The 27,228-nt window shown below is 41.8% G+C and overlaps 1 long non-coding RNA gene across 1 annotated transcript in view; it reads left to right on the forward strand.

Annotated features, from left to right (window-relative positions):
• The window catches only part of LOC138923471 (uncharacterized), an 83,716-nt gene that overhangs the window by 15,696 nt on the left and 40,792 nt on the right, over nucleotides 1-27,228 (forward strand). The window contains exon 3 of the long non-coding RNA XR_011437120.1: nucleotides 21,004-21,124. This is a non-coding gene — a long non-coding RNA (uncharacterized lncRNA). The remainder of the gene's footprint in view (nucleotides 1-21,003; nucleotides 21,125-27,228) is intronic.

Below are 27,228 nucleotides of genomic sequence, written 5' to 3' on the forward strand. Positions count from 1 at the left end.
CAGAAAACCACACAAAACAAATGTATAGATTAAGACATTATAATGCAAACATCCTTGTAACCACCACCTGGAAGGAGAAATTCAACTTTATCAGTCACCCCAAAGGGCCCAATCTGTGCCCCATCCAACCACAAGCCCCTCCCTGTCTCTGTCCCTATTAGTGGGCTAGGGCTGCCTTAACAAAATGCCACATAGTGAGTGTCTTAAACACACGAATTTATCCTCTCACAGTTCTGGAGAGTAGAAGTCCAAGGTCAAGGTCTTGGCAGGTTTGGTTTCTCTTATGGCCGCTCTTCCTGGCTTGTAGATGGTGCCTTCTCACTGTGCTCTCACATGGCCTTGCCTCTGTGCAAGCTCATGTCTGTGCCCTCGTCTCCTCTTCTTACGACACCAGTCATACTGGATTAGGGTCCACCCTAGTGACCTCTTTTAACCCTAATTACCTCTTTAAAGGCCCTATCTCCAAATACAGTCACAGTCTAAGTACTGGAGGTCAGGACTTCAACACATAAATTTGGGAGGGGGTACACAATTCAGCCCATATTGACCTCCAAATGTAATCACTGTTCTGATTTTTATAGTAACCAGTTCCTTATAAATCTCTATGGTCTCATCAACCAAGACACCAGAGTTTAGCCTTGCCAAATTTTAAAAATTTGAAATGTCGTTAATCTTCTTAATCCACAGGCTTCCTTTCTATCACTTTCTTTTCCTTATAATGTGTCTGTTAAAGAGCCTGGGCTGTGAGGCCTGTCGAGTTTCCCAGAGCCTCGCTATTGCTGACTGCACACTCGTGGAGCAGCTCAGCCCCTTCTCTCCTCTGCGTTTCCTAAAAATTAGTAGCTGGATCCAGAGATTTGAACAGACTTGGGTTTGCTCCCTGTGGCAAAACTATGCAGAGTGGTATGTCAGATCAGCTTTGCTGAAGTACAACATACATACAACAGATTTAGGACGTCCAGTTCAATGAGTTCCGGCCAATGTGTACGGTTTACAGCATCACATCTGCGTACACAGCACCAGAGTATATATAGTACCACAAGTGTATACATATATACAGATCTGTGATCAAGTTATAGAACATTTCTATCACCCAAAAAACTCCCCTCACACCTCTTTGTAGTCAATAACTCTCTTCCTCTCACTCTTGGCCCCTGACAACCACTGATCTGCTCTATGTCACTGCTGTTTTCCTCTTGTAGAATTTTATACAAATATCATCATAGTTGTAGTCTTTTGTGTCTGGTTTCTTTCATTTAGCATAATGTTTGAGATTCGCCCATGTTGTTGTGAATATCCGTAGTTTATTCATTTTTGTCACTGAGCAGTGTTTTGCTGTATGGATATATCACAATTTATTGTCTATTCATCTGGTGATTGATATTTAAGTTGTTTACAGTTTGAGCTATTAGGAATAAAGCTGATATGATTATTTGCATACAAGTCTCTCTGACATATTTTCATTTCTCTTGAGTAAAGGAGAGGAGCTGCTGGGTCATTTGTTCAGGATCTGATTTACTTTATAAGAATGTGCCAATTTACTTTGCAAAGTGACTGTACTATTATGCATTCTGAGCAGCAACGTCTGAGGGTTCTCATTGTTCCCCATCCTTGCTAACATTCAGTATTGTTAGTCTCAATTTTAGCCATTCTCGTGGATGTGTAGTGTTGTCTCATCATGATTTTGCTTCACTTTTCTAATTATTAATGATGTTGAGCATTTTTATGTGTTTATTTGCTTTTCGTATATATATGTATATATATATATATATATGTGTATATATATATATATATATGTGTATATATATATATATATATATATATATGTATACGTGTGTGCATATAAAGATTTTCTTCAGTGAGTTATCTGACAAGTTTTCACTCATTTTTAATTGTCTTATTATTGAGTTGTAAGAGTTCTTTATACATTTTAGATAGTAGTCCTTTATCAGATGTATTTAACAAATAACTTCTCTCAGTCTATGGCTTGTGTTTTCACTTTTTTAAAGTATTTTTTGAAGAGGAATGTTTTTAACTGATGAATTTTTTCTTTCCTGTTTTGGATTTTCCATTTTCCATATAAGAACTCTTTGCCCACATATATGACAAACCCACTGCCAACATCAGACTCAATGGGGAAAAACTGAAAGCCATCCCTCTGAGAACAGGGACAAGACAAGGGTGCCCACTCTCACCACTGTTATTCAACCTAGTACTGGAGGTTTTGGCCAGAGCAATTAGGCAGGAAAAAGAAATAAAAGGAATCCAAATAGGCACTGAAGAAGTGAAACTCTCACTGTTTGCAGATGACATGATTTCATGTATAGAAAACCCTAAGGAATCCATTGGAAAACTATTAGAAATAATCAACAACTACAGCAAAGTTGCAGGATACAAAGTCAACGTACAAATATCAGTGGCATTTCTATACTCTAATAATGAGCTAACAGAACAAGATCTCAAGAATACAACCACATTTACAATTGCAACAAAAAGAATAAAATATCCAGGAATAAATTTAACCAAGGAGGTGAAAGAACTATACAAGGAAAGCTATAAGACATTACTGAAAGAAATCAATAAAGACATAAAGAAATGGAAAGAAATTCCATATACATGGAAGAATAAACATAGTTAAAATGGCCATACTACCTAAAGCAATCTACAGATTCAATGCAATCCCAATCAGAACCCCAGTGACATTCTTCACGGAAATAGAACAAAGAACCTTAAAATTCATATGGAGGAACAAAAGACCCCGAATAGCCAAAGCAATCCTGAGAAACAAGAACAAAGCTGGTGGCATCACAATCCCAGACTTCAAAACATGTTACAAAGCTATAGTAATCAAAACAGGCACACAGATCAATGGAACAGAATTGAAAGTCCAGAAATAAAACCACACATCTATGGCCAGCTAATCTTCGACAAAGGAGCCAAGAACATACAATGGAGAAAGGAAGGTCTCTTCAATAAATGGTGTTGGGAAAACTGGACAGCCACATGCAAAAGAATGAAAGTAGACCATTATCTTTCTCCATACATAAAAATAGACTCAAAATGGATCAAGGACTTGAGGGTAAGACCTGAAACCATAAAACTTCTGGAAGAAAATATAGGTGGTACACTCTTTGACATTAGCCTTAAAAGGATCTTTACAAATATGGTGTCCACTCAGACAAGGGAAACAAAAGAAAAAATAAACAAGTGGGACTTCATCAGACTAAAAGGAAACCAAAATCAAAATGAAAAAACAACCCACCAACTGGGAGAAAATATTTGCAAATCATATATCCGATAAGGGGTTAATTCCATAATATATAAAGAGCTCACACTACTGAACTACAAAAAAGTGAACAACCTAATCAAAAAGTAGGCAGAGGATATGAACAGACATTTTTCCAAAGAAGATATACAGATGGCCAATAGGCACGTGAAAAGATACTCAACATCATTGATCATCAGGGACATGCAAATCAAAACTACACTTAGTTAGGGCCGGCCTGGTGGTGCAGCGGTTAAGAACACACCTTCCGCTTCGGCGGCCCAGAGTTTGCCAGTTGGGATCCTGGGTGCAGACATGGCACTGCTTGGCAAGCCATGCTATGGCGGGTGTCCCACATATAAAGTAGAGGAAGATGGGCACAGATGTTAGCTCAGGACCAGTCTTCCTCAGCAAAAAGAGGAGGATTGGCAGGAGATGTTAGCTCAAGGCTAATCTTCCTCAAAACAATAAACAAAAAACAAACTACATCTAGATATCATCTTACACGCGTTAGAATGACTATAATCACCAAGACAAAAAATAATAAATGTTGGAGAGGTTGTGAAGAAAATGGAGCCCTTATCCACTGCTGGTGGGAACGCAAACTGGTGCAACCACTTTGGAAAACAGCGTGGAGATTTCTCAAAAAATTAAAACTGGAATTACCATATGACCCAGCTATCCCACCACTGGGTATTTATCCAAAGAACTTGAAATCAACAGTACAAAGAGACTTATGTACCCCTATGTTCATTGCAGCATTATTCACAATAGCCAAGATGTGGAAGCAGCCCAAGTGCCCAAGAACTGATGACTGGATAAAGAAGATGTGGTGCGTGTATATATATATATATATATGATGGAATACTGCTCAGCCATAAAAAAAGATGTAATTGTTCCATTCGCAATCACATTGAATGGACCTTGAGGGTATCACGTTAGGCAAAATAAGCCAGACAAAGACAAACACCATAAGATTTCACTCACATGTGGAATATAAACAAACTTACGGACAAAGAGAACAATTTAGTGGTTACCAGGGGGAAGGGTGGGGGATGGTGGGCACAAGGGGTACAGGGGCACATTCATACGGTCTTTGACAAATATTAATGTACAACTGAAATTTCACAGTGTTATAAACTATTTAGACCACAATAAAAAAATTTTAAAACAAAAATACTTTTTGCCTAACCTAAGGTAATGGGGATTTTCTAATTGTATCGTTCCATCTGTATTTACTATGCACGAACGCTCTTATAAAAAAGACATTTCCCTCATCAGTTATTTGTTTACCTTAAAATACAGTTTATATAAGAAAAGCAGTATAAATGCTTGATTCTTTCATTTCATCAATTTTCAGAATACTAACTCTGCTTTCAGGTCAGTATATTTTGCACTGTTATAATCTTCTCTAACAAACACACACACACAAAAGCTGTAAGGAATTACAACAAAGTGCTGAAATTGCTTTTTTTGATATTGGAATTTTTGAGGATGTTCTTCTTTTTTCCCACCCTCTGGAAAGACACACACCAGAGAGTTACCTACAGTTATATGCAGCTGGTGAAACTGTGCATGATTTCCTTTTCTTCCTATTTTTCCTGTGTTTTCTAAATTTTCTATGGTATATCATAGTGTTAGCAAAATGGGAAAATACATTATACATAGCAAATATCAATCTGTCTGTCTATCCATCAATTCAGTCTTTGGCACTCCATGTCCTCAAATTACTCTTTTCATAATAGAAAATCTGTATTGTTGAAATGGAGTATTTCCTGTGACCAGTTTCAATCTCACAAAAAGCCGTATTGGTAAATTGTGGGGTTTTGCCATTTTAAGGCGAAGTGATAATGTCCAGTGTGCACGCAGAGTGGGGGTCCCAGGAAAGATAGTGAGAGAAACTCTCTTGTCTGGGCTCGTGCAGGCTTCTGTTCCTTTGGGCTGCTCCTGAGCTGGAGCTCCAGCATCACTGGATGGACAGAATAAATGGTGAAGCCAGTAGCTGCCCATGTTCGTTCACTAGGCAGCCATAGCAAAGTCCCACAGACTGAGGGGCTTAGACAACAGAAATGTGTTTTCTCACAGTTCTAGAGGCTGCAAGTCCAACGTGAAGGTGTTGGCAGATTGGTTTCTTCTGGGGCCTCTTTCCTAGGCTTGTAGTTGGCCATCTTTTCCCTCTGTCTTCACGTGTCTTCCCTCTGCACATGTCTGTGCTCCTCTTCTCACAAGGACACCCATCATATTGGATTAGGGCCCACCATAATGACCTCATTTAGCCTTAATTACCTCTTAAAGACTCACTCTCCAAATAACAGTCTGAGGTACTAGGAGGTTAGGACTTCAACATACGAATTTTAGGGGACACAATTCAGCCCATAACACTGCTCATTGCCTATTGTGGTCCTGTTTTTTTCTCTTATAAAGATGATTGTGCTCTATTAGAAAGCAGCTTTTACTGCTGAAGCTTCTCTGCCTAGCTCCCTCAGTAAGTCTTCAAAATAGGTTCAAAAGTTCCAACCCCAGATTTCCAGATCACAGCTAGTTCCCATGCTGGAGAGTTGATGGGAATGTCTCCATCTTGGCCGTGATGGTCACTGCCAGCTAGCCTGCTGGTGGTTCTGCCGAAATTTCCCAGATTTCCCTCCAGCCCATCACCCTCTTGTCAGCCCCACCTCCTTACTGGGTCCTGATTCTACGGCTTCCTTCACATCTTCTTGCAGCTGTGTTTTCAATTTAAGAGCCTGCTCAGGTTCTACTTCACCGGGCCTCAGGATAACGTTGATACTGCTTTCAAATCATTCTTACCCTTTGTCCCCTCTCTGTTTTCTCTCTGTGGCAAGGAGAGCAGAGGCTTACCAGGCAAATGGTCAGTTCACAATGGGTTGCTCTCGTGCTTACTTTTCAATTCTACTTTTGAATGATGGAGAAGCTCCTCCACCAGCCCAGGCTGAGTGTTATCAACTTTTATTTGCATATAAGAAAACCTGAAGCAATTGTGAAAGAAAATAGGCAAATGAGAATAGGTTTGTTTACAACAACTGCAGATGTGTCTCACTTTTACTTTTCCACAAAAGGCCAGAATGCAGTTTTTGCTTTTGTGTGTGGTTGGTAATCTATGCACAACTCCCTACGTTGTGGTCAGGCTGAAAGATACACATTTGGGGAGGCTTCTTTAAGAAAGAGGATGCAAAAATATATTACTTTTGCAAACTTTACAAAAACATGGGAGCTTATGCATGAATTGCTAACTTGTGCCCCGCCCCCACCCCATTACACACAGCTTTGGAAGGGGCCTGTGAAAACCAGAGACCCGGAAGTTTACCCCCAAGCCTGCTTCATTAACTTCCTAGGAAATACGCTTCTAATTATAATGAACCACTTGGGTGTTTACTTGTTTATTGTTTTTCTCCCCTGGCCAGGGCTAGAAGCATAGTACTGTATTCATCACATGTATCTCAATTTCTAGTACAGCGCTTGTGTATAGTAGGCGGTCAATAAATATTTGTTGAATGAAATTGATTACTGCAAAGTAGGAAGGAAGAATGAATGAATACAGTGATGGACCCCAAAACAATTTTGCTCACGCAACATGGAAAAGCTGAGCAAGTTCAAGGCGGTTAACAAATATCCTCACACTTTACGCTTTAAGGGAACACAGGTCATCTTGCTCATGGGATTGGCTCCTCCCCAGCCTCCCTCCCACAGCCTCCCGTGACAGCTGAGACCCATTCCTTCACTGAGAGTGTTGCAGATGGTCCCCGGTGCTCTGGAAGTCCTCCGCCCAAGGCCTACAGCTGTGGGGGCCTCAGTTGGGTCCGGAGTTGGTTGACCTTTGGAAGGAACTTCAAGGCTTATTCTTTCCCATAAGACTTGTCTGAGAAGATGTGATAACCAGTGACCTTTTCCTGAGGACACTGTTAGAGTTGTCACTGGGAGAAGGCCTAGAGAATTGTGGAGAATAACCTACTTCCCCTGTGAGCTTAAAATACCTCCTGACATCCCCACCACAGAATGCTCCCAGGCGGGAACAATCTGCAGGAGCAGTAATCTCACAGCGGTGATCTCTGGATAAATTAACCATGAGAACACAGTGTCCTTTTTTGACAGAAGGGTCGTCAGCAGACCCCATCTAGAGAGCAGGGTGATGTCTTTGCATGCGCCACACAGCATGTGCTTCTTTGCGGGGGCTCCAGATATATTGCCGAAATGCTAATATTGCATTTTCATTTCTTTGTCTCTCTGCCTCAGGCAACTTTGCTGTGATGCTTTCAGGATTTGGTGAGCGAGGGTTGGGACCTTAATCATGACACAATATTAGGCATATTTAGAAAAGCCAGAGTTGTAAGAGAAAGGACTGTAATAATAGGGATTTAGAGATTAAAGCAATTTGAAAGAGAATGCAAACACAAGTAATAGAAATGAAACTTGACATGGATCTTGATGAAACACTGCAGTGCAAAAATACAAGAATTCAAGAAGGGACTCCTCCCCTGTTCTCACAGGGCCTGCTTGGAACAGCCCAGAGGTTAGAGCATGGCTTCTGCAGTCTGAATCCCTGGGTGTGAACCTCACCTCTGCCTCTTACTAGTTGTGTGCTTTGGGGCCGGTTCCTTAACTTATCTGACCCTTATTGTCCACTTCTGCAAATAAGAAACTAGTAAGGGTACTCACCTTATAGGATGGGTGAGGTTTTAATGAGATAAGGTGTGTACATTGCTTAACAATTCCTGGCCCTTAGTCAGCACTCAGCATTGGGTAGCAACTAACCATCACAGGAAACCAGAGCACGTTTAGAATTATCGGTCAAGTCTCTCCATTAAAAAGCAATAGGCTTTCTATAGATGGGATCCGAGCAGTCTGACTTGAATGCCTGCTTCAGGCAGGGGGACAATGTGAGTGCAAAGTGTTAGATATGCTTTTCAGATGCAGAGAAAAAAGCACTAGGTAGCTGGTGACTTCAGAAGACAGGATAAAACCAAGTTGTGAGATAGTTAGTAAGGAGGGGAAAAAAGGAGGAAGGAAGGAGGAGAAGAGAGGGAGGAAGGAAGAAACATGAAAAGGAAGGAAGACAGGAAGTAGACATGGAAAATATCTGCTTACAATAGCACGATGAGGCAATGGTCCCCCAGCAGCAAGGGGCACACTAGTGATGAAGAGGAAGGTGCTGGGTGGAGGAAGGTATGTGCCCAGGAAGAGGCTGGACAGAGACTCCAGCCCCCTCGGGTTCTGGGGACACTAGTTTGTCTGCTTGCCAAGCTGGGCAGCGCAAGACTAACTCCCCCTGAGGCACAGAAGAATGACGTTAATGACTCCAGCTGGGGGCCCTTGTTCCAGAGCCTGTCTGAAATGAATAGTGTCTCCCGTAGAGCTGCCCGATTTAGCAACTCAAAATACAGGATGCCTGGTGGAATTTGAATTTCAGATAAACAACAAATAATTTTTTAACATAAGTATGTCCTGTGCAATGTTTGAGACATGCTAAAAAATTATTCATTGTTTGTTTGAAATTCAAATTTAACTGGCTATCCTGCATTTGATCATTGAATTTTCATCTCAGAGGCTCTGTTAATATTGCCAGAAGTGTGATGGGAAATAAAGCCTGCGTTTTGAAGGTGGTAAGAATGCTCTCTTCCTACAGGCAATAGTGAGCGACTCCGGCGGAGTTTCTGCTCTGTGCTGGGTCTCACAGGTCCCCCTCTCATTTAATCTTCCCAACAACCCTGGGGGCAGGTGTTATCATTATCTCTGCTACAGCTAAGGAAACTGAGGCTCAGAAAGTACTTTACAAAAGATTGACAGAGCAGGGATCTAGATCAAGGGAGGCTGATCCTGGAGTCCATGCTCTCCACAGCATTGGGGTTCGCCCAGTCGAGAACACCCAAGCATCTGAGCACCCCTCCGCCTCCTTCCTGTTATGCGGAATCCTGAATGACAGACTCACCACTGAGCAGCTGAGCCTTGGCCAGAACAGCTCAGGCAGCAGAGAGCAAGGACACACGTATAACACAGGCCCCCACTCCTGCCCTTTCCCGTAGGTCAAGGGATGTACTGCTTTCCCTCTGGGTCTCCTGTCCTGGTGGGCATCCTCTCTGCTAGTTGGTGGAGGCAGAGGGCTGTGCCCGTCAAACACCACCTCCAGCTCCAGCTCCCTCAGTGCCCCAACAAGTGAGTTCTCTCCCGTACCACTCGCGTCTCCAGGTGGAAGAAACAATGGCTTCTACGAGGTTTAAACATTTCTTGGTACCGGACAGCCTGCCCAGGGACCTGAAGGATGTCATGCCTGTCCATGCCTCTGGAGGCTGGCCTGCCAATCTCAGTTCAGCTGGGAATCTTGAAATAGCCCTGTAACCTGGCTCCAGCCCCTCTTAGCCATGGTCTGGGAGTGGTCCTGCCCACCCACTTGGCAGGAGGCACACCTGTCTGTACCTCTCTAGAGGCAGGCCTGTAGACCTCTGTCCCAGCTATGGACCCTGAAGCAGCCCTGTGATTTGCTTCCAGCCCCTCTCAGCTGTAATCTTGGCCCAATTCTGCCTGCCCAGGGCCCTGCCCAGTGACCTGTTGGGAGCCCTCCCAGGGACCCGTCAGGAACCATACCACTTGCCTGCCTGGTAACAGGCCTGCTGTCTGCAGACCCTAAAGCTGACCGTTGTCCCAGTACCAGCCCTACTGACAAAGTCCTAGAGGCAATCCCCTCTACCCAGATGCTGGATAGAATCCACGCCTGCCCGAGCCCCTGGTAACACAGACCCACCAACTGCAGACCTCACTGTGGAGCTGGCAGCAGCCACGAGACCCAGCTCCAGCCCTGCTCAACTGTGATCCCAGAGGTAACCACATCAGCCTGGGAATCCAACAGGAAAAGGTCTTTACCTCCCAAAACCAGTCCACAAAGACTAGAACAGATATTTGCTCCTTCAAATGCATAGGCACCAATGCAAGGCTGCATGGATCATGAAAATTCTGGCAAAGCTGACACTACCAAAGGAAACTTATAAAGCTACAATAATTGACCCCAAAGGAATGGGGATCTATGAATTTCCTGTCAAAGGATTCAAAATAATCATCTTAAAGAAGCTTAATGAGATGCAAGAGAACATAGACAACTAAACAAAATCAGGCAAACAATGCATGAACAAAATGAGACGTTTAATAAAAGAAAAATAGAAACTATTAAAAAAGAACTAAACAGAAATCTTGGAGCTGAAGACAGAACTGAAAAATTCAATGGAGAGCTTCAAAAGCAGACTCAATCATGCAGAAGAAAGAATCAGCAAACTCAAAGACAGGTCATTTGAAATTAGGCAGCTAGAGAAATACTACGGCCTAACTATTCATATACCTCTCAATTCGTTTTTTGAAATCCTAATGCCCAATGTAACAGTATTACGAGCTGGGGCCTTTCCAAAGTGATTAGGTCATGAGAGTGGAGCCCTTGTGAACGGGATTAGAGTTCTCATAAAAGAGACCCCACAGAACTCCCTAGCACCTTCCATCACGTGAGGACACTACGAGAAGAAGTCTGTGACCCAGAAAAAGGCCCGCATCCAACCATGCTGGAACCCCGGTCTCAGACTTCCAGCCTCCAGAACTGTGAGAAATAAATTCCTGTTTTGTTTTTTTTTTTTGAGGAAGATTAGCCTTGAGCTAAGATCTGCTGCCAATCCTCCTCTTTTTGCTGAGGAAGACTGGCCCTGAGCTAACATTCGTGCCTTCTTCCTCTACTTTATATGTGGGACGCCTACCACAGCATGGCTTTTGCCAAGCAGTGCCATGTCCGCACCTGGGATTCGAACTGGTGAGCCCCGGGCTGCTGAGAAGCAGAACTTGTGCACTTAACAGCTGCGCCACCAGGCCAGCCCCAAAATCCTGTTTTAATAAGCCACACAGTCTGTAGTATTTTGTTATAGCAGCCCAAATGGACTAGGACAAGGAACAAATTTCATTCTTTTGCGTGTGGATATCCAGTTTTCCCAACATCGTTTATTCAAGAGAGAGACTATTCTTTCCCTGTTGTGTATTCTTGATGCCTTTGTTGAAGATTGGTTGACCATATGTGTGTGGCTTTATTTATGCCTTTCTGTTCTGTCCTATTGATCTATGTATCTGTTTGTATTTCAGTACCATACTGTTTGATTTCTATAGCTTTGTAACAGAATTTGAAATCCGGAAGTGTGATGCCTCCAGCTTTTTCCTTCTTTCTCAAGATTGCTTTGGCTATTCAGTCTTTTGTGGATCCCCAGGAATTTTTTTCTATTTCTGTGAAAAATGCCATTGAAATTTTCATAAGGATTGCATTGAATCTGTAGATCGTTTTGGGTAGTATCAAGATTTAACAATATTAAGTTTTCCATTTATTTATATCTTCTTCAATTTCTTTCATCAAAGTCCTATAGTTTTCAGTGTACAGGTCTTCCACCTCCTTGGTTAAATTTATTCCTAAGTATTTTATTCTTTTTGATGCTGTTGTAAGTGGGATTGTTTCCTTAATTTCTTTTTTGGAGAGTTTGTTGTTAGTATATAGAAGTACCACTGATTTTTGTGTATTGATTTTGTATCCTGCAACCTTACTGAATTTATTTATTAGTTCTAACAAGTTTATGATGGAATCTTTAGGTTTGCTACATATATGATTATGTCATTTGCAAACAGGAACAACTTAATTTCTTGCTTTTTAATTTAGATAATCTTTCTTTCTTTCTTTCTTTCTTTCTTTCTTTCTTTCTTTCTCTCTTTCTCTCTTTCTCTCTTTCTTTCTTTTTTGCCTAATTGTCCTGGCTGGGACTTCCAGTATTATGTTGAATAGAAATGGTGAGAGTGCGCATTCTTGTCTTGTTCCCAATCTTAGAGGAAAACCCTTCAGCTTTTCACCATGAGTGAGCTTGTCATACATGGCCTTTATTACGTGCCTTCTGTATCCAATTTGTTGACAGTTTTTAACGTGAAAGGATGTTGAAGTTTGTCAAATGCTTCTTCTACATCTATTGAATAGATCATGTGATTTTTATCTTTCATTCTTACATATTATCTTACACCACTCACAAAAGTTAACTAGAAATTAATTAAAGACTCGAACATAAGACCTGAAACTATAAAACTTCTAGAAGAAAACATAGGGAGAAAGCTCTTTGACATTGTTCTTAGAAGGATTTTTTTCTTTTTCTTTTTTCTTGCTGGGGAAGATTCGCTCTGGGCCAACATCTGTGCCAATCTTCCTCTATTTTGTATGTGGGCTGCCTCCACAGCATGGCCACTGACAGACAAGTGGTGTAGGTCCACACCTGGGAACTGAACCTGGGCTGCTGAAGTGGAGCATGCTGAACTTAACCATTAGGCCATGGGGCCGGCCCCAGCAAGGATTTTTTGGATACGACATTAAAAGCAGAAGCAACAAAAGCAAAAATAAACATGTGGGACACATCAAACTAAAAAGCTTCTTTACAAGAAAGGAAACAACCTACAGAGTGAAAAGGCAACCTACAAATGGGAAAATTATTTTCAAACCGTGTATCGGATAAAGAGTTAATATACAAAATATATAAGGAACTCATACAACCCAATAGCCAAAGAACAACTCGATTAACAAATGGGCAAAGGATTTGAATAAACATTTTTCTGAAGAAGACATACTAATGGCCAGCAGACCATGAAAAGGTGCTCAACATCACTAATCAGCAGGGAAATGCAAATCAAAACCACAATGTGATATCACCTCACACCTGTTAGGATAGCTGTTATCAAAAAGACAAGAAATAAGTGTTTGCCAGGTTTGGGGAGAAAAGGGAACCCCTGTACACTGTTGATGGGAATGTAAATTGGTACAGCCGTTATGAAAAATAGTGTGGAGGTTCCTCAAGAAATTAAAATTAGAATATCATATGATCCAGCAGTTCCACTTCCAGGTGTCTATCCAACAGAAATGAAAACAAGACATGGAGGCGATATCTGCACTCTCATGTTCACTGCAGCAATATTCACAATAGCCAAGATATGGAAACAACCTAAGTGTCCATCAATGGATGAATGAAAAAAAAAAATGTGGTATACTCATACAATGGAATGTTATTCAGCCACGTAATAGAAGGAAATCCTGCCTTTTGCAACAAAGTGGATGAAACTTGAGGACATTATGCTAAGTGAAATAAGCCAGACATGGAAAGACAAATGCTATATGATCTCACTTATGTGTGGAATCTAAAAAAGTCACAGTCAGAATCAGAGAGTAGAACAGTGGTTGCCAGGGACTAGGGAGTGGGGAAACGAGGAGATATTGGTCAAAGGGTACAAACTTCTAGTTATAATATGAATAAATTCTGTACAGCATGGTGATTATAGTTAATAATACTGTATACTGTATACTTGAAGTTTGCTAAGAGTCTAGATCTTAAGTGTTGCATGTATTCTCATAGCTCTAACAATGTCTGGCACATAGTATGCTCTCTACAAGTATTTGATAGATGAGTGAAGAAATGAATGAATGAATGAGTTAGCCTGAGTTAGCCATTTGAATGAGCCATCTAGGCCAGAGGTCACAATTTCCTAATGTATCTTTTTGATACACGATTTCCCTCTGTCTTAGAAAGGCGATAGGGTTTCACAAACTGCCGTGTGAATTTTGTTGAGCAAAACACAGGCAAACTGTGGATGGTGGTGGTTTTGAATGATCAGTTAAAATAAAAAAGCAAAGCCAGACTGGCAAATATCTCCAGGGGAAGAGAGTGGGGGTTGGTATTGCGGGAAGAAATGGCCAGCTGTGGAGTAGGGCATCTAGGGCTGGGGCATGTGACCCAGTGTAGGAGGTAGCTGGGTGTGTGTGCATGTCTATAAGGTGGAAAGATTGTTCAGGAGATCCCAGGTAGGTAGAATCCTCACAGAGTATCTATCCTCAGGGTCAACGCCAATAGGGAGAGGAAGCTGCTCCCAGATTATAATCAAGAGGAGTGTCTGTGTATGGTGTTACATGTGATGTGTTCTTTACACACCCTCCATTACTCAGGGTTTCATCTGGTCCAGACCCTGTTTTCCTCCTGGGCACCGGTTTCATTATTCAGGAGTTGCTAAGCAGAGTCATAACACTTGGCCTTTGCGCTTACAACAGTAAGGTTCACCTTCTGAGCCTGTGTGCAATCTGGAAACAGCAAAGAATCATTGTAAACACAAATACCGTCTGGCCTATTTTCTTGGAATGGAGTAGATGAATAGCTGAATGCAGGTGGAGACTCAAGTCTTTTTTCAGAGAGCAATTTTGTTGGTAGCAAAGACTTACTGGTGGGAACCACGTGTTCAGAGAGTGGCAGGGAGACAAAGGTGTGGCGTGGCCAATTGCCCCTGAACACCAGCCTTCACCACTGCCGCCACCTCGTTCTAGTCACAAGACCAGAAGTCTGGAGCCAAACACCTTACCACGTGGCTCAGGATTCCACAAAAGGCAGAAAACGCTGACTGTGGAAGCAAGGCCATTTAATTCAGCCAAAGGGTAACTCATTTCCAAGAGACTATTTTTGTTTTGATTTTCAATAGACATTATTTTCAGTTATGCATATGTTACATTTTGTTTTAATGTAATGTTAATGCATGTGTATTTTTTAAGTATCAAGAGGGCAGGCAGTCACACACCGGCAGTCTTCTGGAAGTCCAAACTTTCTCATGACGATCTGCTTTCCTGGCCACAGCTAACCTTAGCTCTACAGGTCACAGTTTCCAAAAGGGACCCAGAGGAAGAAATATATGTGGGTAGATTGGATATACCATGAGAGACGGGATGATGGGCTTTAATTCCAGATCTGTAATTACTTTGCATTGAAAACAGAACAAAGATGTTTTCTTCCATGGATTGTGATTATTTTAATATTACTAGGAAGAGTCAAATATTTAGTTACCCACTTCTCCTTTTCTTTTGATTTTGGTGAAGTGAGAAAGTCTATGGGCCTCAAAGTGAGGTAACACTAGGAATGAGGTCTACAGTGAATTCAGCGAAAGTCAAAGTGAGAAGACCTGGTTGGGCTCAGGATAACACACACCAGCACACCATAGTCATCTTTCTTTTCTATGTGGCCCCACTCAGCCCTTCCCCATCTCAAATGAGAACAAGATTCAATTCACTTAAGATTAAATTGGTGGAAAATAGTATGGCCATATTGATTTACTCAAGATTAAACACACTGGAAGGAAATCACTATAATCTGGAAATTGTAACAGTGGAAAGAAACAGAATGGAAGATAAGGTGCAATTTGGAAGGAAAATGTAATAATCATATAAACAGAAGGCCCAAGTGGAATACTGAGGAAGAAAACACAGGGTGATTTTGAAATGATGTACGACCGCACTCACCCAGCACTGAACAAGTGAAATGCCCAGCTCATCTTGCTCATCGAAGCAATCTGCTTTGCAAGAGAGGTGAAAGCGTGGTAGAGCAACTGGACTGCTCACTGTCTATCTGCCTTAGGTTGGTGAAAGGTTGACTGCTTTGGCCAGCTGATTGGCCTTGCCTTGCAAAGGATCACCAAGACCGAGAAGGAAATAGTCTGCGATGGACACAGATACATTAGGTTATGGGACAGGACTCTCTCCCAAATGTAAAATTGAGCCTGTTCTCCTTGCCGGGTGGTGTTTGGAGGCCACAAAGAGTCTTACAGGAGGAGGACTGCTTTAATTGTGAGGATGACCTGTTGACATTTTGTTTAGGATCCGAGTTGAGCTAGGATGGATCATGGATATATCAGAGTTTCAGGGGCAAATGAAAGGATACAGGATCAAGACATCCCCTTGATCTGTTCACTTATGCCTGGAATATTGAATATTAAAGGAAAGTGAGAGGGAAAGTGGCCTTTATTGAATACCAAGAACCATTTATTATATGGTCTCATTTGCTCCTGATGGCAATTCCATGATGTAATGATTAGTATCTGCTTTTTCCAAAAAGGACAGTGAGACCCAGACAGAATGTGATGGTTAATTTTATGTGTCAATTTCACTGGGCCATGGGGTGCCCAGATACTCGGTCAAACATTATTCTGGGTGTGTCTTTGAGGGTATTTTGGGATGAGAGGAACACTTAAGTCAGTAGACTGAGTAAAGCAGACGGCCTTCCCTAAGGAGGACTGGGCCTCATCCAACCAGCTGAAGGTCTGGGTAGAGCAAAAAGGTTGACTCTCCCCTGAGTAAGAAAGAATTCTTCCTGCCTGACTGCCTTTGAACTGTGACGCGGGCTTTTTCCTGCCTTTGGACTTGAAGTGAAACATCAGCCTTTCCTGGGTCTTGAACCCGCTGGCTTTGGGACTGGAACCACAGCATGGCTCTCCTGGGTCTGCAGCTTGCCGACTCACCCTTCAGATCTTGGGACTTAGCTTCCATGGTCACAGGAGCCAATTCCTTATAACAAATCTCTTTATATATGCATATATATATGTATACATACATATATCCTATTGGTTCTGTTTCTTTGGAGAACCCTGACTAATACACAGGTTAAGTACATGCCCAGAGTGACACGGATGGTGAGTGACAGAGCCAGAATTCCTCCCTAGGCCTGTCTGGCTCACTTTAAATTCATGTTGAAATGTAAATAGATCATAACAGATAGCCAGCTGAGAGCAATTCTAAACTTGCATGATGCTAGATTGTAGCAGGGCAGAGGTATGAATACCAGAATGCTGAGTCTAAAATGAACAAACAAGAACATTGGAGGAGGCTAAAGGGTTCAGCAACTCCCCGGATTTCTCCTGCATTCACCCCCTCTTATATGAGATCTTCAACAATAGTGTTAGCCACCATTTCTCAAGCCCCGCCTAGAGTCAAATTTATACACATCCAATGTTTACAGCAACCTTGCAAGCCAGCTATTAATCTTCCAATTTTGCATGTAAGTTCACACAATCGGCAAGCGAAAGAGGTGAGACTCAAACTCGGGCTCTCTGGCCCTAGAGCCCACAGCCTTCCCATGAAGTCTGACATGGGGCCTGAACTTTTGGGGTCTGATCCTGAGGCAAGGCGCTCCCAACATTGGCTCCTCCCACCTTTAACATTTAATGGGTGCTGATACTCCTTGCAGGACAGTAAGTTGCCGGACATGGGTAGAACATGACATAAATATGACTTAATTTCCTAAGCCAAATCCTGGATTAAATTCAGTCTTACTAACTAAGCAATCAGTAGGTGAGGATTCTGACTACAGAAAGAGAAGAAAACCAAGAAAGGGAAGGCATTACATCAAGGCTGAGATGTTCACAGCAACTCATGCTAGACAGGAGCTTGCTAATAATAACTTTGTTCGTGTGAGTTATAAACGCATAGGCTCTGAAAATATGAGACAAAGCTATCCATTTACAAGCACTGAGCCTTAGTAATCACAAGAGAAGCATTGTCAGGGAGTCAGAGAGCCAATAGTATGAAGTCTTTCTTTTGTATTGGGCTTTGCAGTTAAGTTTCATAAGCAATTGAGGGGTGGGGTTGGGGGGAATGGTCCCTAAAGGGGAATAAAATATGTTTCATGTATACCTTATTTCATGGAATCTAAGTGATATCAGGTGTAGATTCAATATTGTTTTATGTACCACAGGGAAGAAAAAACCCTGACAAGTATAATTGTGAGATGCCATGCATTACTAGGCATTCCGATTTCAGGAATGTTAAAATGCAAAAGAAATGTGTCTTAGGATTAAGTAGATATCATACACAGCAGAGAGAAAGAGAAAGAGAGAGAGAGGAAGAGAATTCATTAATGTTCTCCTCAAGACCATGAGGCAGAACAATTATTTAGACAACAGTTACTGATACAAATTTAGTCAGGCTCTAATTTTCACAGGTCAACATCAGACACATTTTGACACAATTCTTAAGTATTAGGAGAATATGGACCGTATTTTTCCTGTGAAAATATTATAAACTGTGTGGCCAAAGAAGATGTTTCAAACACAAATTTGTTCAAAGTTTGTGTTTGTTAGTACCTATAAGATTTTGTGAAGAAAATTAAAACCAATTCGTATGTTTCTTTTATCTGTTTTCATTTTTTTCTTCACAATCAACTCATAGTTTAAAAGAAAAATTTTCCATCCATTAAAAAAAAATGTTTTTTCCACTTCAGAAAATGTCTTTCTATAGGTCATTCTTGTTCCCTACCATCATTCTAATCTTTCATCATAGAACTGAGGGTCTGAAATGTCAACATTATATGTCAGAAACTTCAAAAGAGTAGATTTATACAGTTTGACACTGCAGTTCTGATATGGGGAAACGGGCTTTATGAAGAAATACACTATTTTATAACCTTGTGCTACTGGCACCTGTAACTCAGAAGGCCTGAGTTGCCTTCTGGGAATCTAACACACTGTTCTTCATTCAAACCTCCTCTCTGAAACCTGGGAAATACTCTCCTACTAAGTAATCTGCCCTCTTTATATACAAGCATTTCAACCAGCAAATGTTAGAAGGAAGTTTAGTGAAGTTAAGCTAAGGGAAAGGAAAATAAATGACCATTACTTTTCCAGCAGAAGACATGGTTACTGAAAGCTGTCCATTATGACAATTGCTCAAAACCTTGTAAGGTGTGTTTCCCAAGGGAACGATATTGCCACCAGGGGTTCTCAGGGGTCTGCAGCAGCCGTTTCGTTAGTGTGATCTGCTTCCCTTTTTGAATGGCAGGGTCATCTGTCTGGTGTGAAGCGGTGTTTTTCCCACCTTGGTCCTTGAGTGTCCCAGGCCAGTGGTTCTAAGTATAACTTTTCGCTCACTATGTGGCAGTTGTTGGATAATGTTCCCATGAAAGACGTAGTCTTTTGTGCGTTCCCAGGTTATTTATTCACCAGATCACGTATTGGACACCTACGTTTTGCCAGGCATTCCTCTAGGCACTGGGATTACGCAGCATTGAAAAACACAAAGCAAAGTCTCTGCCTTCACGGAGCTTATTCTAATGTGAATTGACACAAAATAAGGAAATAAACAAGGAAAGATACAATGTGACAGACAATCGTAAGTGCTACAGGAGAAAAGGAAAGCTGTGTAAAAAGACTAGGAGAGCAGATTACTATTGAAGGCTTTATTCATAAGAGGATTTTTGAGCAGAGACCTAAAGGAAGTGATGTTATGTGGGGGAAGAACATTCCAGAGGCTATAACAAGTGCAAAGACTCTGACATAACATTATGAATTAGACAGAAGATAAAGGGAAAAAAATGGGGGTGGAAGTACAGGGTTTAGGCATAGTGTTTATCAAAGCTTTCAAAAACATTTAAAGATATTAAAATTGTCTTTGGATGAGGGAAAGTGAATTTATGTGTATGTCCTAAGTTTTGCAAGTTGAACTTTATTTAACAAAATAAGTCGATTTTTTCAAGCCCTCACTCCAGAGTAATATCAATACAGCAAACAAATATGTGCTATTGATGAATAATTAAAAATACAGCTTGTTATTTCTAGTCTACACAGATCTCTAAAATGTAAACATAAATGGAATATTAGAAATTTCACCTGCATCTTTGATGCAGTCATGATAATTGTTGATTTTCATTAACACATGTTTATAGAAGGAGTTGGGGAAGTTGCTACTAGCAAGTGGATTGGGGCCAAGGATGCTGTTAAACATCTTACAATGCACAGGAAGAGCCCCCACAGCCAAGAATTATCTGGATTTATATGTCGATATTGTCATGGTTGAGAAACGGTGTAGTGGAAAAAGCTTCTCCTACCCAACAATTTTACCCAAGCCCCAGAATTGATTCTCATTGGATCCACTTTTGTCACATGCTCATCTCTGAACCAATCACCATGGACAAAGCATTAAATACACCAGTTGGCCAGATTTGGGCCATATGTTAACTACTAGGGCTGGGGCTGATGTGTCACGACTACCCAAAGCACACGAACTATGAAATGCATTTTGGCTTACAAAAGTTTAAATTAATATCTGACACCAGAGGAAGGGGGTAAAGATCCTGGGAAGGCAAGAAAACCAGATGTTCAAGAGATCAGCCTTGGCAGGCCAGCCCCTTGGCCAAGTGGTTAAGTTCGTGCACTCTGCTTTGGCAGCCCAGGGTTTGGCTAGTTCAGATCCTGGGCATGGACCTAGCACCACTCATCAAGCCATGCTGAGGTGACATCACACATCCCACAACTAGAAGGACCCACAACTAAGACATACAACTGTGTACTGGGGGGCTTTGGGGAGAAGAAGGAAAAAGAATGAATGAATGAATGAATGAATAAATAAATAAATAAATAAAATCTTTTTTAAAAAATTAAAAAAACATATCAGCCTTGGGAGAAGAGACTGGTAGGAACTGTGTCTGGTGGATAGGGGTTAAGGTCCTACCAGAGACTTGGAGCCAGACAGGACAATGGAGGCAGGCCAGGCCTCTGGCCCACACCCAAAGCCACAGGACCTGCTCACAGCAGGATTTCCTTCCCAGCCTCACTGCCATAAGCTGGAACAGGAAGGGAATGAGAGTGACTGACTGCGAATTAGCTCAGAAACTAGAACAAATTGAGATGGCTTGTGGAGGGCCTCCCTTGACCCCAGATGCAAAGATGCAGGAGAGAGATGGGTGATACCGCAGGAATCTCAGACCCACACCAAAGGCGTTTGAGCATTTCTTGCTCATATTCTAGTGGACACAGTATTTTCACTAATGAATCAGATTAATAACAATTCTCGTTCAGGTACCTTCCAAAGCTGGTGATATTGTGATGGGTGGGGATTACATTTCAAACTTTTCTTTTTTCTCTTCTCTTGCATTTCCCAACAGGCTCAAGGTGAGCATGATGTTAAAATGATGGCTCCGTGGAGTCTCTGCTCCTCTTCTCTCATTCGGTATTTTCCAACAAAAGGCACTCTTTGGGGAGAAAGCTCTGATCAAAGTCCCATAGGTAAGAATATCACCTCCATTCAACATTTCTCCATGTAAAAAAGTTAATAAACCTTCAGAAAACACTGTAAAATAGTGTTACTGAGGGAAAAAAAGTAATAAAATTCTTGGGTGCAGGAGGAGGAAGGGATTTGTTTTTCCTTTTTTTGTCCTTAAGGATTAGACAACTCTACAACTTTAAGATCCGTCTAGATGAAAAATATTGCAGAAATGTGAGATGAACATCAATTCATAATGAATATTTCTGACTTAAAAGGCACCGAAGGATGAACATTTTTGTGTAATGAAGGTTTTGATCTTAATACTAGTAAAACGGGATTTTACCACAATCCATTTTCTCTCTGGTTTCCAAGGGGATTGGGTTCTTGAGTAAAGGAGCATTTTGGAATCAATTTGCAAGGTGCCCATGAGGACGCAGCAACGTGGGCACTGCCCAAGATTATTACCGTACAAAAGAAACCTCAAAAGCAATTTTCTACTTACCCTTCTCTGCAGTGGAAAATCAGCAGCTCTGGGAACATTTGAAGAGTTAAAATAGGGTAAGTGGATATGTAGAAAAGTTTTTGAAAAGTATTCATTAGCAACCTTCAGAAATCTGGAAGCATGACAGTCTGAGGGCAACCTTCAGTCCTACTGGCTTCTTTTGCCCACATTTTTATTTCTACAATTCCCAAGAAGTTCATCCTTAACTTTCAACCCCTCTCTACCCCTCCCACTAGCCAGGTCTTGAAAAAACGGTCAGGAAGCCATTCTCAAAAGAAGGGATTTTAGGAGAGAAAATCAGATTGTTGTTCTTTTTCAGTTCTTATTTGCTTTTTCTTAGGATAAGACCTTGACCTCTCCCCACCCCACCCCATCCAACCTACCCCACCCCACCCCCACACCAAGAGATATTTTGGTTTCCTCTTTCTTTAAAAAATTGAAATTTGGTGTTAAGAAAAAGTAAAACAACTCTGTTTCCTCAGTAAGGGAGCAAGCAGGACCCTAATGTTCATAAGCCCTTGGCTGAGAAAGACAGTGACTTAACCCTCAAGATACGAGCAGGGGATGTTCATCATTCTTGTCCAGTGTCTTCACAGCACAGTGGCCTCAAAGTGAGCAAGCCTAGAAGAGAGAGGGAGGGATATGATGGCCTAGTTGCTCTCTTGGTGTCTTCGAAAAAGAGGGTTCTTCCTTCTACACTGCTGGTGAAAATGCAAACTGGTGCAGCCACTATGGAAAACAGTACGGAGATTTCTCAAAAATTTAAAAAGCGAACTTTAGATGATACAGCTATTCCACTACTGGGTATCTATGCAAAGAACATGAAGTCAATAATTCAAAAAGATTTATGCACCCCTATGTTCATTGCAGCATGTTCATTGTGAATAATGCTGATGGAAGCAACCCAAGTGCCCATTAATTGATGAATGGATAAGGAAGATGTGATGTATATATAGATAGATAGATAGATACAATAGAATACTACTCAGCCATAAAAAAGACAAAAATCATGCCATTTGTGACAACATGGATGGACTTTGAGGGTATTATGCTAAGCAAAATGTCAGACAGAGAAAGACAAATACCATATGGTTTCACTCATATGTGGAAGATAAACAAACACATAGATAAGGAGAACAGATTGGTGGTTACTAGAGGGGAACGGGGTGAGGGGAGGGCAAAAGAGGTAAAGGGGCACATATGTATGATGACAGATAAAAACTAGACAATTGGTGGTGGAAAAGAGGATTCTTGTAGCAAGGGACAGACACTTGCTCTAGGTTTAGCAAAGGGGAATTTAATCGTGCTGTTGCATTTGGTCTCAGAGACAAATGCACCCAAATGCTTAGTCCTGTTGAAACTCTCTTCCATCTCTGTCTCAGCTGCTCTCCCTGTGAGCTGCTCATTCCTCAAACCAGGTTTCTCCATCTCATCAGCTGCCCAAACCTCCAGGACCTGCATCTTCTTTGTCACCAGATGGGAGGCACTCTCTCTTTCTCTAATGTGTAAAATCTCAGGGTGATCCACTGCCCTGCCCCATTTGGGTTCCATGCTCATGTTCTCTAGCCGGGGGAGCAGCTTGGCCGCTCACGGTAGAACCACAGGTTGGAGGGAGGGAAGAGCACTTCCTCCAACCTGTTTCTTGAAAAAAAGAAAGTGCTCTGAATCTGGGCAGACAAATAATATAACGCATTTTATGGATCATAAGATACCTTTCTTTTCACATTTTAACATCTCTGAAATCATGATCAATGTCATGTCATATTTAATTAGCAGTATTCTTTCTTTTTTAGCATTACATAAAATAGTGGTTCATCTCAGAATAGATGGTGTCTTAGATTCAATGAAACATGGTATGTCTGAAGGCGTGTGAAGGTCAAAAGAAGAGTAATAATAATAGCAGACAAAAGTACAGTAGATGTGACTGCCTGGATCAAGGAAGAAAATACCAAGGATCAAAACCTCAATACTAAGGGAGAGATACAGAGGTTAACACAGCGCAGCACTGTCATGTTTTTGTAGATGAAGAACCTGAGCTTCTGTCACTGACTCAGACAAGTTGCCTGAGGGAAATTGTTCAACTCCTGGAGCCTTTGTTTCCAGCTTAGGAACTGACAGGCCGGTAGCTTGCCTACTCCTCGGGAATGCTGTGAGAGTTAACGGTTGACAACCCATTGAGTGTTGGTCTTTTTCCTGTCCTTCTGGTAGTCTCCAGGACAGGTCCTGGGGCAGTAGAGATTTTTTTCAACACTCATGGGTGGCCAAGAAAACCCTGGTCAGCAGCTAAGTATTCCATGCATCCTGGGTCTATAATGTTCACGAGTCCCTTTAGTAACACTTTATCTTCTGGCATCAGTTCTAACTGCTCAGAAAATAGCAAAGGGGCCACAACCCAGATGACTTTGCAGGGCCTCCTGCTGTGCCCTCTAAGTCTGTTTTCAAGATTTATCTCCACTCAGAATTAACTGGAGAAGGAGGAGGAGGGGAAGGAAATGCTAAATAGCTGCATCATGTTACAACAAATTAAGTTCAGTTTCCACATCGGCGAATGCACTAGGCGCATATTAACCAGGCAGTTTACGGCAGTGACTTTTTTGAGGGTTGTTTTTGTTTTTGGCTCTAAAAGTGTTTCCAGATCCAATGTCCCTGCAGCCTTTTTTGGAGAAATCCAAGTTTGGCTGAGATGAGTTGACTGAACACATTCTCCTACTTATTAATACAAAAGGTCCCGTTGTTTCAATATGCCAGGGAAAACCAAGAGGTGCTAATAAGAGTGGGAGATAATTTGAGGGGTTTGAGGTACATGTTCTCCCCAAAATACACTCTGGGCATTGGCTTAGCATGTTGATGAGAAAGAATGCAAAACCCCATTAACAGCAATTGACTGGTTATTCTGGAATGCCACCTCCCAGGACCCTGCTGGACCAGTACCGTGAACTCCAAGTGAATGGGCACCACCACCCTGGCTTTCCACTTGGAAGTGGGGATCTGGGGAGAAAAGGCAGCAACGCATGAGGCACATATATCATGTAGACACAACCCTGGAAGAAAAAGGGACACATCATCCTTCATTCCAGGAGGATTGTGAGCAACTGGACTGGAAAAGCTCTGCCCTTATTAGACATGGTATTCCAGGGCTCTATGTAACTCTATGATTGATACGCACCAAAAGCCAACATGGCAGGGGTCATGTGTCATTGAACAAATGACACCTGACTCATCTAAAAGACAAGAGATTCTGCTCCCTACACTAGTCTGTAACCACAGTGTGCCCATACTTCCATTTCATGGCATCCTAGGCATCACAGTCTGTAGAGATAGTTATTCATTTGTTCCATCATTCATTCAACCAGTGTTTATCGAGTGTGCCTACCATGTGCTCATCCCTGTTTGAAGCCCTGAGATACAGCATAGACAAAGCAAATTAAAACAAAAACCAACTCCCCGCCTTCGTGAAGCTTACATTCTAGTGGATATCGGCGGCTTTGCTTCTCCAGCATCCCTTCCAATGGTGCCAGGACTTCTGTGTCCTTTTGGGGAGCCATTCTCAGGCTCTGTGAGGGAGATGAGGCTGATGAATGTTTGGCTGCAGAAGCAGGTGTAAACTCCAGGCCTGCACAATCGGGGCCCTGCGGCTAGTTGGTCACAGGGCTAGCTCGTTGCTAGATCTGTTGGTGAAAAGGCCCACTGTTTCACTTGGGTGACCAGAAGGTCATTAGTTGTTGAGATGTAAGTCTAGAACTGTTTCTGGCCACCTCTGCCACTACACAGGGATAGGCTGCCTGGGAATGAAGCAGACACAGAGGAAAGCCAAGCTGAGAGATTGAGAGAAAGTGACTGAGAGAATTCCTAACATGTTTACCATGGCCATGAACCAACAATTTCCATTTCCTGTTAGGCCAGTTTGAGTTGGGTTTCTGTTATTTGCCACCAAAAGATGGCTGACAAATAGCATCTAGGGTGCTAGATGAGGTCATAAAATAGGGTTGCTTTTCTGTGACTTTCTCTCTTCCTCATTTCTACACATCCTCTCCCAGAGAAACCCAGCACATTTACACCAAGGCAATCCCGGGACACCCCCAACAGGTATCCCTTCCCTTTAACCCACTGGACTGGAAGTGCAAATTTCCCCTACTCTGCAGCCCTCGGCCCCCTCTCCCTTCATGGTGAGATGGCATAGTATAGGGGGAGCCGTCAGACTTCAGAGACAGATAGAGCTGGTTTTGTAACCTATCTCAGCACCATAGCAGCCATGTGGCCTTGGGCAAGTCATGTCACCCTGAGCTTCAGTTTCAGCATCTGTTAAATGGGAATTCAAGCTCCATCCTCACGTGTTGCACATAGGAAGAGCAACACTACAAAAAAATTCCCTTTTCTTTCCATTCTATCATTTCTCTCCCATCAAAACACTTATTATGTTGGACATGTTGTGACAAATCCATCAGGCTACTGAGAGCACATGATTGTAAAAAACTGGGAGGTTCGCAAGCAAGAAAAGACTGGCTATGAATCTGTACAAGGGATTTATATTTGGCTCAGGCCCCTGTCGAACTTCTGGGCCTGGGCGTTGGTACTAGCTTCTAACCCAAGCCCTGAAAGTTAGCGCATGAACAGTTAACAGTGATGACAAAGTGAAGAGTGTTTCTTTCCAGGGAGATTTACATTTTAAGCTGGAACAGTCTCTCTTTTTTTTTTAAAAATTTTTATAGAGATTATGATAGTTTACAATCTTGTGAAATTTCAGTTGTACATTATTGTTTGTCAGTCATGTTGTAGGTGCACCACTTCACCCTTTGTGCCCACTCCTCACCCCACCTTTCTCCTGGTAGCCACTAATCTGTTCTCTTTGTCCACATGTTTAAATTCCTCATATGAGTGGAGTCATACAGAGATTATCTTTCTCTATCTGGCTTATTTCACTTAACATAATTCCCTCAAGGCCCATCCATGTTGTTGTGAATGGGACGATTGTATCCTTCTTTATGGCTGAGTAGTATTCCATTGTGTGTGTGTGTATATATATATATATATATATATATATCATATCTTCTTTATCCAATCATCTGTTGATGGGCACTTACGCTGCTTCCACATCTTGGCTATTGTAAATAATGCTGCAATGAACATAGAGGTGCATGGGACTTTTGGAATTGCTGATTTCAAGTTCTTTGGGTAGATACCCAGTAGTGGGATAGCTGGGTCATATGGTATTTCTATTTTTAATTTTTTGAAAAATCTCCATACTGTTTTTCATAGTGGCTGTTCCAGTTTGCATTCCCACCAGCGGTGTATTAGGGTTCCTCTTTCTCCATAACCTCTCCAACATTTGTCACTTTTTGTTTTGGTTACTTTTTGTCATTCTAATGGGTATAAGGTGATATCTTATTGTAGTTTTGATTTGCGTTTACCTGATGATTAGTGATGATGAACATGTTTACCTGATGATTAGTGATGATGAACATCTTTTCGTGTGCTTATTGGTCATTCGTATATCTTCTTTGGAGAAATGTCCCCCGCCCATTTTTTGATCAGGTTGTTTGATTTTTTTGTTGTTGAGTTGTGTGAGTTCTTTACACATTATGGAGATTAACCCTTTGTCAGATATACGGCTTGTAAATATTT

The sequence above is a fragment of the Equus caballus genome, chromosome 3 (genome assembly GCF_041296265.1).
Source record: "Equus caballus isolate H_3958 breed thoroughbred chromosome 3, TB-T2T, whole genome shotgun sequence".
Lineage (NCBI taxonomy): Eukaryota > Metazoa > Chordata > Mammalia > Perissodactyla > Equidae > Equus > Equus caballus.